The sequence below is a fragment of the Cervus elaphus genome, chromosome X (assembly GCF_910594005.1).
Source record: "Cervus elaphus chromosome X, mCerEla1.1, whole genome shotgun sequence".
Classification (NCBI taxonomy): Eukaryota; Metazoa; Chordata; class Mammalia; order Artiodactyla; family Cervidae; genus Cervus; species Cervus elaphus.
Window position 1 is genome coordinate 177,318,117 of NC_057848.1, and position 13,246 is coordinate 177,331,362.

The window sequence follows — 13,246 nt, forward strand, 5'->3', positions numbered from 1 at the left end:
GTAAACAGTTACAACTTCCTGACTGAACTGTCAGTCATCTTGTTCCTGCAAACGCTGCACTGACTCCATGATCCTATGAACTGACCCAGGGTTCACCGGTGGCTCCGTCAGGAAAGAATCTTTTGCAATGTAGGAGACCCAGGATTGCTCCCTGGGTGGGAAAGATCCCCTGGAGAAGGGAATGGCAACCCACTCCAGCATTCTTGACTAGAGAATCCCACGAACGGAGGAGCCTGGTGGGCTACAGTCCATGGAATCACAGAGAAGGACACGACTCGGGTCTAAATCATTACACAGCTGCTATGCAACTTTCATTCCTAGAGATCCGATCGTTAAGCAACATCAGTCCTTCAACTTGGATACAGAACTGCTGGTGCTGTCAGAATATGGAATTTTCCTGTTGTGGCCCACGGCATCTTACCCTTTCTCTCTATGAGGCTCAGAGAGTGGAACATAAGCTCCTTTCTTTGCAATGAATATGATGCTTTCTAGGGGCATCTTTCTTGACCAGACTGCCCCATCGCCTACAGTAAGATGACCCAGAACCTTGTCCCCAGTCCTGTGATGGTTTAGCCCTTTTTCACCTTCTCTGCAAACCTCTAGGACGTCTCCTTTTATTCTTTCTCAGAAACGTTCTGATGGAACACTGATCCTATTAAAGGCACATGTTTCTGGATCATTAAATTCAATCTGCACAATTGTGTGTTTTAAAACATAGATGTTCAGCACAGATACACGTAACTCGGCTGTACGCTAAAGCGATTTATTTAAACTCTCAGAAATCAAATCCACCAGACAGGATGTGATTCGTGAACAGGGGAGAAGAAATGGGAGAGGGAGTGTGAGTGTGAAGAAAGAAGGATCGTGTTTATCAGGAAACAGGTAAGTCGTCCTCATGTTGTTAATCTTGATTCCATGCAGACAAGGACGTGTCTGGTGTCAGGGACTCTTCCTGTAGGTGAATAAAAGAGGAGCAAAGGTTTAGTAGAGTCAACTGTGTGACGGCTGACAAGGGTGAGCCTCAGGCAGTAGGCTGCCCAGGGAACAGGGGCTGGTAGGTGATCCAATGTCAGAATCCCGGTGGACCTCACTGCTCCACGTCTCATTCATGTGGGTGGGGGTCCATGTGGATTTTCCCCAAGACGGACATACGGTTGGATCTTTTTTTTTTTTTTCCAATTATTTTTATTCGTTGGAGGCTAATTACTTCACAACATTGCAGTGGGTTTTGTCTTTTATCTGCAGATGAATTGTAGAATCAACGATTTCTTGGTGCCTGTTCATGTGGATGGGTTGTCTATAGATGGTTTACAGACTCTTTGACTGGAGTAGCTCCTCTAATTCCACAAGTTTTGTCTTCTGGATCTTCAGGAATTAACTGTGCAGTTTTAATTTTATATTGGAGTTGATTATAGTTGATTAATACTGCTTGATTACTCTTAGGTGTCCAGAAGTCTGAATAGTTTACACATACACGTATCTATTCTTTACCAGACTCTTTTCCCACTTAACGTTTCTACAGAGTGTTGCGTATACTTCTCTGTGCTATAGAGTATGACCTTGCTGTCCGTCCATGCTGTATATAACAGCTTGCCTCTGCTAACTCTCAACCCCCAATTTGTCTCTTCCCCAGCCTCTCCCACTTGCAAACCACAAGTCTTTTTCTATGAGTCTGTTTCTGTATTGTAAATAAGTTCCTCCATGTCATATTAAATTCCATCTATGATGGCTGAATGGCATCACAGACTCAATGGACATAAGTTTGAGTAAGCTCCAGGAGTTGGTGATGGACAGGGAAGCCTAGCATGCTGCAGCCCATGGGGTCACAAAGAGTCAGACACAACTGAGCGACTGAACCAAACTGAACTGAATGAGCCTATTTCTGTTTTGTAAATAAGTTCCTCCATGTCATATTAAATTCCATATATAAGTGATGTCATGTGATATTTACCATTGTCTTTCTGACTTACTTCACTCAGTATGACAATCTGTATGTCCATCCAGGTTGCGGTAAATGGCACGGTTTCACGCTTTTACTGAAAATGGCTGAGTACTATTCCATTAGATATATGCACTACATCTTTCTTACCATACTCACCTAGAAGCTAATGCTTTCCTTTGATTTTTTTTTTTCCTCAACAGAAAATTAACACCCACACTTTAGCCTAGATCAGTGTCATTTTCTGAGGCTGTCTTAATTTAGCTTGTTTAAAGTTCTCACTTTAAGAAAAGCTACTTCTGAGTAGGCATATAAACCAAATGCGTGTTTCAGGCTGTGTGGTTGGAAGGTCTTTACTGGTTCTGTCATAATCTTGAGAGACTAAACACTGGTCTTGCACAAAATGTGAACTTTCTTTAGTTCCATTTCTCTCTCTTTATCCCCGCTTCCTGTGGGGGAGGGATGTGTGTGGACAAGCGTGAGGTTACCACTGATTAGAACACTTAATTGGTTTGCACCAACTTGTGACTCAAGAGGAGAGAAATTACGTCTTGTAACAGAAAAGGTTCTCCAGCGATAGAATGTAAGTTATTAGGACAGAAACACTTTACCTATGAAATTTGGCCAGTGTGAAACCACCCTATGTCCCTCTTCATTCATTTTATGGAACAACTGTAATAACAGTCTATTTTCACTTACACTGAGGTTCTCTCTGGCCTTGTTGTCCACACGGAGGACAGTCATCTGGAGGAAGATTGAAAGGACAGGAATAAAAGAGACACTGATTACTACCATTCCTTACCATTTGCAAGGTTTCTTTCTTTTATTATTTTTTTACAGTAATAAATAATTTGCAGAGAAGGAAATTTTAAATAGTTTCCTGATAGGATATATTATGGAAATGTATAGCTCCATTACCACTTTCGAGGAAATTCACAATATCTTTTTCTTCAATCTTTTTCTCTTCTACCAGCTCTTTGAACCTTGCCAAGGTTTCATCTTCAATATTTAACTGAAGAACACCATCAGAAAGCAGAATTTTGCTTCTTAAACCCAGAGAAATTTCTGAATACAAAACAAGAACTTGAATGTCCAAGTGAAATCTTCACTTGATATAAATTAGGCCTCAAACAGTTACAATTTCCCATGACTCAGATGTCTCCTCTCTGTCTTAAAAATGAATCACCATCCAACCCTGTAACTAGACCCACCCCCAGCATCATCAGCAGGACCCCAGAGACTCGCAGGAGCTCTGTGAATTTTCGGATCATCCATCCCTCTATGGAACCGATCTGCTCCTTGACCAACTGCCTAGAATCGGTACTTGCCACAAAGGTCTTCTTCTGACCCAAATGCATAGGAAACAGGGTTCTCCCCCAACAGATACACACTCACCATGTCAGACAGAATAATGGGAAATGATCTACTTTTTTATTAACCCACTGTTCTCCCCAGTACCTTCTCTGAAATAGACACATTGTTCTGATGAGACACACACCTCTCAGTGTTTCTATGAGGTTCTATGCACTGACCTCAGTGTTCATAAGAGCAATGCATTTGAGAAGTTGAACACAATGAAGTTTTGTTATAAAAGTTTCCGTTCCAAGGCTTATACTGTGTTGGGAAACTGGTGTAAACTGAAGAAATTGAGAGTACCCTTATTACATCCATGGCTTCAAATTTACTGAAGTGTTAAAAAAAAAAACAAAACTGAAAACTAACATAATACTCTAATTTTCCTCCAATTAAAAATTTAAGAAGAATTTAAAAAACTGTTTCTAGTGAACCGCAGCTTTTTTTTTTTAATGCAACAGGTGGGTATTACTTAGAAATGTCTGATGATCTGATCTCCCCCACCCCTAGGAGCTTCTCTTTCTCGGTAGACTACATTCCAGGGTCCTTAATTCAGTGAACATAAAGACCTAGGTTCTGTAGGCTACATAATGCATGTTATCACCACAGCCTGATTTCATGGCTAAAAGTACTGCAAATGGCAATGCTTCTTGACAATGTATGATAATCATATGATACTAGTATGATAAAATAAGGGTATCACACATACCCAATACTTCAACCAATTATGTCTCCACACCATCTTCATCCACATATACAACACATACTATCAGATTCATAAACAACTTTAAGTTCTTTTATCCTCTCATCTGTGAGAGAGAGAAAAGATACATATATACAACAATGCCTTAATTTATTGTCAGATTTACTGTGGCAAATAAGGGTATGTGCAAGAGTGCATTCTGTGTCGATGTCTGTCGCACTCCATGGATGGGCTGAATGCTACAGTTGTTACGGCAGCAAGGACTGCAGGCAAGACTTTTTATTCCCACCTTTTCATACAATTGATCTGATACACTTAAATTGGGCTCACATATGTTCCCCTGAGGCCGTGTAACATTAGGGAAGTTGTTTAGAGTTGTCATAAACTATTTAGGGATATAAATCTTAGCCATCATCCTAATTGCTTTGAACAGAATCTGCCTTTTTGGTTTGACTCGGGATGATCTCCTTGCATTTAAGTCCATCCACCATACCTTGGGTAGAAAAGGATATTTTAAGATTGTTTTTAAAAAATGAATGCACTGCTGTGCAAACTCAAGACACACACTTGAGATGTCGCTTCGTAAGGCTGTTGTAAATTATCTGTGAGAACCATACACGTCTACATGTTTTTCTCACTGACTGTGTGCAAGCTTCCTTATGCTCACTCATGTCTGACTCTTTGCAACCCCATGGACTGTGACCCACTAGGCTTCTCTGTCTCACTGAGTCACACTCACAATTGGGAGGAGGCCTCCAAGCTGTGTGTCTGAAACTTTGCCTCATGACAAAGTAAAGTGTTTGGAAAACTTCGGGACAAGACGGTGCTCACCACTCTGATTGTTAGTCAGAGTAGAATTCAGGAATGGGGTGTTATCGCAGGAGGCTGTGCCAAGATTTCCACTCAACCATACTCTGACCAGTGAAACCATCAAACTTACTATCCAAAGCACAGGTGCCATCAGCTTGCCTTGTTCCCGTGACATGTGTTATTTCCCATTTTCCATTAGACCTTAAAAACAAAAGATATTCAAGGCAGGTGATTAAAATATAGAAAAAAAAATTGCATATAGTGAGGATTTTCTTTGTTTCACCTGAAAGGTTGTATGCCTGTGAACCATGTCGAAAAGAGAACATGTTCTCTAAGATCAAATCACTACCTAGTGAGAAGGATGGTTAGTCTACACATTAAATTTGAGCATAGTTCCAAAGACAAACTGCAAATACCAAGGAAGTCATATGTAAAGCCGAATAATAATGACTAAATCTAGAATTTATGAAAAAATAAAAACAATACACTTTTTTTAAAAAAAACATCCTGGAAGCAGACAGGTGTGGCTGTCATAACAGACCCCGGGTGCTCCCACAACCTTGCAATGACCCACTAGAGAATATAACATCACTAAAAATTGAGAAAGAAATGTTTACTTTTATCAAAACACACTCTCATTCCATCACAACACTATAAGAGGATCAAACACGGAAGGACGCATGTATGTATCCACATATGTTGACACCCACATACACACAAGCAAACAGGCAAACACACATGAGATGCTAACATGACATATGGAAATTATATGTATACCGTATAAGACAAGTCTAAGTTCTCAGCTGTATAACAGAAGACTTAGACTGACTTCATATGTGTCATGTGTGAGAAAAGGTGTATTTGGTACCCAGAAAGCGTGCACATGAGAACCGTGTCTTACAAATTCCGCAGGAAGGGGTCAAAGCCCTGGTGCGGACTGTGGTTTCCAGGACACGAGCCTGTTCCCACTGCTGTGTCTCTCTTTCCTGTAATGAGCTGATGCCAGTGCAGCTTCTGGGACCCCCCTGTCCTCAAGCAAAGACTCCAGGACATTCCGCAGAGGCTCACAGGGGGATCTGCCCTCCCCCCCAGCTCACAGACCCTGCCCAGCCCCACAACTCAGGGAGTCATGCTCTCAAACATCACCCAGAGAGCTCCCTGCCGACGGGGAAGACAACCCTCCCCCAGGCTCGGGGTTAATAGGTGTTTTCCTTCTGGGTGATTTTTACTTACTCGACATGCAAATCAAACTCTTTGGTGCCCTTTTCATCATCAAACCAAGATGACACAAATAAATCCTGGATGACCCTTTTGCACCCGTCTCCCCTGGGTCACTGGATGTGACGTATGCGATTCTCCATTCTCCTGAAAGCTAACAGCAAAGTTAGAAGTTTTCCTCCTTGTCTTTTGATTTTTTTTTTTCCAGCCACATCCCACCTGAGTTTTCCATCACTTGTGCAAAATCAGCGCACATTATCTAACGTGACAAAACGAAGCAGGATCTGTGAAACAATCTGGAAAATGAAGTCAGAGGAAAAGAAGGAATCGAGGCATTTCTGAGAGAGCTTGAGCTCTGGTGTCAAATGCAAGAACCCCAATAGCCATTTGGGTGACCCTCTTTCTCCGTTACAAGAGCAGGAAAAAATGCATAAGAAGCAACTAATACGCAGTAAAGATGATACAGAAAGCAAACAGAACAGGTATACAGCCAGTAAATGGAGCAGCGTTGAGTTGGAGGGAGATGGCTCAGCCCATGGATCCACATAACAAAACCACGAAAGGATAACACACACACACACATACCCAAGACCTCCTCCCCGATCAGAGCATCCCTGGTACCTCTGAGATACTTGGCTGAGCTTCCTCTTCTTGGGCCACACAAACCAGACCAAGGAGAAGAGTTAGGAAGAGAACCTTCATCTTGTGTCTCTCGTGGACTTTCTCCTGTCGAGGCTGGGGGTGTCACGGTGGTTGGAGAAGGTGCGAATTGGTGTCCGTTTTTATAGCATCCTTATGTTGGTGTGATGGGTCATGAACCAATGCTCTGCCATTTTAAGAAACATGTTATCCAGAAGTCATCTTCAGTATCTGGCTTGGCAGGCTTGAGCTCTGTGGTAATTGGTATTTTAATCTTGGTGATTGTTTTAGGAGATGCCCTTAAGTGAATCTTTCTTCCTTTGGAGAAGGAAATAGCAACCCACTCCAGTATTCTTGCCTGGAAAATCCCATGGACTGAGGATCCTGGTAGGCTACAGTGCATAGGGTCGCCAAGAGTTGGACATGACTGAGCAACTTCACTCACTCACCAAGTGAATCTGGACACTTGATCTTTAGAGTGAGTGAGAAATCACAACACACATCTGATATTTCAGGTCAGGAAGACTTATTTTTCCTTATATCCTGAGATACAAAATAGGATAAACTGTCCAGGATACACATCCCCCACTCCTTATGGTTTCCTTAACCTCAGGAAGTGGTTTAAGGTTTTATTTCCTAAAAGTAAATTTGAGTGCGTGCTTTCACATACTTAAATGATGTTTTAGGAGAGCCTTAGAAAGCCCCCTCTTTCCTGAGGAAAGGAAGTCAGAACAAAGTGTGTATCACCTCCTCTTTCCCCATCGAAGGCTCAGTCCTCCTAGCTAAGAGGATGGTCCATTCAAATGCCCCATAACCTCCTGTGAAGAAGGCAAGCCTGCAATCCCTTTCCACCTCTCTCTTTCCAGACACCCTTTATCCATCAAACCGGTGATAGATCATTTATTGATTGACTCAGTTGTTTCTTAGGCAAGCAAGAAAGCAAGACAGTAGTTCTTATAATTCCTAAAATTTTGAAGAAAAGAAAAAACAAACTTCATAACTCTATGTGTCTAGTTATTATCAAGGACAGAGAAATAGCCAAAGAAACTCTTCTTTGTATTACCTTTCAACCAGGGAACTTGGTTCTTCAAAAAGAGATGGAACCCATACCCCCTACAGTGCAAGGGCAGAGTCTGAACCACTGGACCAGAAGGGTCATTCTGAATCAGATAATTTTGAGCAGGAATGTGATCTCAGATAACACACCTTATCCTCCCATCATCATCCTTCCGTCTCTCCTTATGTGCCTCCAATATCCCCAGGTTTTCCTTCTGGATTCTAACAACACGTGTCCCCAGGGAATGTGTCCTAGGACCATCGCATCTAAGGAAGACCTTTCTTACTGCCAATCAAGGGGAGATTAACCATAGTCTCTCAGGGATGATTACAACAGGTGGTGGCAATCCCATTATTTTGTAAATAAAGGAATCCATAGGACCTTTATCCCAAACTCTTTCCATCAGTATTGCCAAAAATGTAGGTAAAAAAATTGATAAATAAACACAGAATGGTCTTATTCAAACAGTACTCTTGTAACCTCTCACCCTAAAAATGTTAATCCTTGCTTCTTATGTCTTCCTGTTGTCTCTTTCTCCAGCTTGTCCAGGTTTCTGTAACTATGAAGTAAGACTTTGTCTTACTTTCCTCTTTTCTCTGTGATCATTATCTTTCTGTCTTAGATCGCACAACTCCTATGGAAACAGTGCAAGGAAACCTTTGACCTTGGCTACTAAGAACACCCAGTTCCCTCAAGGATTCTTGGCCAAAGTTCAATGTACCTACATTGTACATCTCACATAGTTGCCAAGGGTGCTCCGTTTGTCTGAAATTTCCATGACCTTCCTAATGCTTGTGGAAGCTTTTAGAATTGCAAGTTGATGTGGACGGGAGGAAATTTCCTAGAAATATCAGAGAGGACCGGTCCCGTAGAGAAAGGTCCCATAGAGAAAGGATCCATTGTATCTCACCACTGCGCACCTTTGTTTTTCTGTTCCAGTACTGGCATTTATCTGCCAGTGCATGCTTTCATTTCATGGCACGTGTTCATTTTGCTGAACACTGGACAGCTAGTTCCTTTCTAGGTATTTCAGTCCATCGGAGCCTGGACATAGCCCTTGACCAAATAGTTTCATTATCGATTAAATAGGAAATGAACTTTTCCACCCCGTCCACAAGACTCTAGTGTTTGCTGAGTGTTAGGTGAGGTCAGGGTGGAAACCAACCACAACATCAACAGTGGAAAATCCCAGATTAGTATATCTCAAGACGTGTGCTCCGGATGAGAGAAAAGCTTCCTTCTCTGCAGAAGGCTCTGATTTCTCCTTTATCTGACAGTAAAATACTAAAAAAAATAAGTTCCATACAATGTCCGGTAAACCTCTACCTACATGTGCATCATGAAGAGCATGTGTTCTGGAAGATGGCTCGTGTCCACACTTTGTCCTGATTTCAGTAAATACGGATTTAGTGCCAACAAGAGCCTGAGCCTCAGAATTCAGCAGGAAGCAGACAGACTCAGGACATCGTCCCTTGAACAGCCTTCCTGTGAAAGCAGTCAGATACACATTAATATAGTCTAACAAACAACTTTCAGATAAATTCCTCTTTAAAAGTTGTAACATGAGAATAAAGAAAGGTGGAAAGTTAGCGTGAGAATGGGTACTCTTTTGGAAAGAGGGACTACTCCATGGAGAAGGTTCTGCATGATGCTCTGTAAATAGTTGAAAGAGTGAGTTAAATGTGAATCTGTGAAATTAATACCGTATGAGTTGAGAATATAAATTCAAATTCATTTTGAAGAGTGCCCTTGGTTGGTGGTATGTCAAAATTCTACAAGTGCGTTCATTGTTTCTTAAAAGATTTTTTTTCTTATGTGGGCTATTTTTAATTTTTTATTGAATTTGTTACAGTGTTGCTTCTGTTTCATGTTACAGTTTTTTGGTAACAAGGCATGTGAGATTTTCAGCTCTAAAACCGGGAATAGACCCCATGTCCCAGCATTGGAAGGCTGAGTTCTAACCACTAGCCTGCCAGAGAAGTCCCTAGAAGTGCATTCACTTTCATAAGGCATTACATTTAGAGACATTAAAAACAATTCATACATAAGAAAACCATTAACTGGTGTGTTGATTGTGGTGTTGAAACATTTAGAAATAAATGTAGCATTCTAGTAGCTCTGACCCAACCATAATAGAAAATATTAAAAAATTGGATTCATAAATTAGATCTCTATGAATTAACACAACGTGTAAAAGTATTATTCCTTAAACAAAAATATAATTCTTTCAAATTTTGATTCTCATATATGTATAAAACAAAGACTATTCAATTCTATCAAACATTTAGAGAAGAGCTAACGCCTATCCTTCTAAATCTGTTTCAAAAAATTTCAGAGAAAGGAAGACTCCCAAATTCATTCTACGAGGCCACCATCACCCTGATACAAAAATCAGAAAAAGACAACACAAAAAAAGAAACTACAAGCCAATATCACTGATGAACATAGATGCAAAAATGCTCAACAAGATTTTAGCAAACAGAATTCAGCAACACATCAAAAAGCTCATACACCATGATCAAGTTGGGTTTATTCCAGGTTTGCAAGGATCCTTCAATATATGTAAGTCAATCAATGTGATACACCATATTAACAAATTGAAAGATAAAGGCCAGATGATCATCTCAACAGATGCAGAAAACGCCTTTGACAAAATTCAGCACCCAGGTATGATTAAAACTCTTCAAAAAATGGGCACAGAAGGAACCTACCTCAACATAGTAAAGGCCATATGTGATAAGCCTATAGCAAATATCATTCTCCCTGGTGAAAAACTGAAAGCATTCACCCTAAGATCAAGAACACAACAAGGGTGTCCCTTTCACCACTATTATTCAACATAGGTCTGCAAGTCCTAGCTACAGCAATGAGAGAAGAAAGAGAAATAAAAGGAATCCTGATCAGAAAAGAAGAAGTAAAGCTCTCACTGTTTGCAGGAGACATGATACTGTATGTAGAAAACCCTAAAGATAGTATCAGAAAATACTAGAGCTAATCAGTGAATTTAGCAAAGATGCAGGATACAAAATCACTATACAGAAATCACTTGCATTTCTATACACTAACAATGAAAAATCAGAAAGAGAAATTGAGGAATCAAACCCATTCACCATTGCAACAAAAAGAATTAAATATCTAGGAATAAATGTACTTAAGGAGAAAAAAAGAAGAAATGTACACAGAAAATTATAAGACACTAATGAAAGAAATCAAAGATGACATAAACAGATGGAGAGATACGCCATGTTTTTGGGTAGGAAGAATCAATGTTGTGAAAGTGACTATGCTATCGTATCCAATCTACAGATTTAATGCAATACCTATCAAATTACCAATTGCATTTTCCACAGAACTAGAACAAAAAATTCCACAACTCATATGGAAACACAAAAGACCCCAAATAACCAAAGCAGCCTTGAGAAAGAAGAATGGATCTGGAAGAATCAACCTTCTTGACTTCAGACTATACTGCAAAGATACAGTCATCAAGACAGTATGGTACTGGCACAAAAACAGAAATACAGACCAATGGAACAAGATATAAAACCCAGAAATAAACCCATGTACCTATGGGTACCTTATTTTTGACAAAGGAGGTTAGAATATACAATGGGGCAAAGACAGCCTCTTCAATAAATGGTGCTGGGAAAACTGGACAGCTACATGGAAAAGAATGAAATTAGAACACTTCCTAACACCACACACAAAGATAAACTCATAATGAATTAAAGATCTAAATATAAGACCAGACACTATAAAACTCAGAAGAAAACATAGGCAGAACACTTGATGACATAAATCAAAGCAAGATCCTCTATGACCCACCTCCAGGAGTAACAGAAATAAAAACCAAAATAAACAAGTGTGACCTGATTACACTTAAAACCTTTTGTCTAGCAAAGGAAACTATAAGCAAGGTGAAAAGACAACCCTCAGAATGGGAGAAAATAACAGCAAATGAAACAACTGACAAAGGATTCATTTCCAGAATATACAAGCAGTTCATATAACTCAATGCCAGAAAAACAATCTAACCGATCAAAAAGTGGGAAAAAGACCTAAACAGACATTTCGCCAAAGAAGATATACAGATGGCTCACAAACACATGAAAAGATGCTCAGCATCGCTCACTATTACAGAAATGCAAATCAAAACTACAATGAGATATCATCGCACACCAGTCAGAAAGGCCCTCATCAAAATGTCTACAAACGATAAATGCTGGAGAGCATGTGGAGGAAACAGAGCGCTCTGGCACTGTTGGTGGGAATGTAAATTGATACAGCCGCTATGGAAGACAGTATAGAGATTCCTTAAAAAACTAGGAAGAAAACCACCATGAAAGTGAAAGTGAAAATGAAGTCACTCAGTCGTGTCCGACTCTTTGTGACCCGTGGACTGTAGCCCACAAGGCGCTTCCGTCCATAGGATTCTCCAGGCAGGAATACTGGAGTGAGTTGCCATTTCCTTCTCCAGGGAATCTTCCCGACCCAGGGATCAAACTCAGGTCTCCCACATTACAGGCAGAATCTTTACTGTCTGAGCCAGCAGGGAATCCCTTAAAACCACCATGTGACCCAGCAATCCCACTCCCAGGCATATACCCCGAGGAAACCAAAGTTGAAAGTGGGACATGTATCCCATTGTTCATTGCAGTGCTATTGACAATAGCTAGAACATGGAAGCAACCTCGATGTCCATCCACAGATGAATGGATGAAGAAGTAGTGGTGCATATACACAATGGAATATTACTCAGCCATAAAAAGGAATGCGTTTGATCAGTTCCAATGAGGGGGATGAACCCAGAACCTATTATACAGAGTGAAGTGAGTCAGAAAGAGAAAGATAAATGCCATATTCTAACACATCTATATGGAATCTAGAAAAATTGGACTGAAGAATCTATTTGCAGGGCATCAATGGAAAAACAATTTGGAGAATAGACTTATGGACATGGGGAGAGGGGAAGAGAGGGTGAGATGTATGGAGAGAGTAACATAGAAACTTACATTATCATATGTAAAATAGATAGCTAATGGGAATTTGCTCTATGGCTTGGGAAATTCAAACAGGGGCTCTCTAGAGGGATAGGATGGGGAGGCAGACTGGAGGGAGGTTCAAAAGCGAGGGGATATATGTATACCTATGGCTGATTCATATTGAGGATTGACAGAAAACAGCAAAATTCTGTAATGCAATTATCCTTCAATAAAAAATAAATTAATCTTTTAAAAACCTTAAAAAAATAAAATAACAAAGACTGCTCTTCAATATGTCAGTATGTTGGTCTGTTAACGGTTCAGCATGCATATGTGTGTAGAATTTTAAAATTTCTTTTGGAGTCTAGCTGTTTTATGCTGTTGCATTAGTTCTGCCATCCAGGAAGGCGAATCAACTAGCCATGCACGTATATGTCCTCTTCTCTGGAATTCGTCCCCATCCAGATCACTACAGAGCAGTGAGGAGCATTCACGGTGATGGGCAGTCGGTTCTCATTAGGGATCTATTTTAGACAGACTCTCAG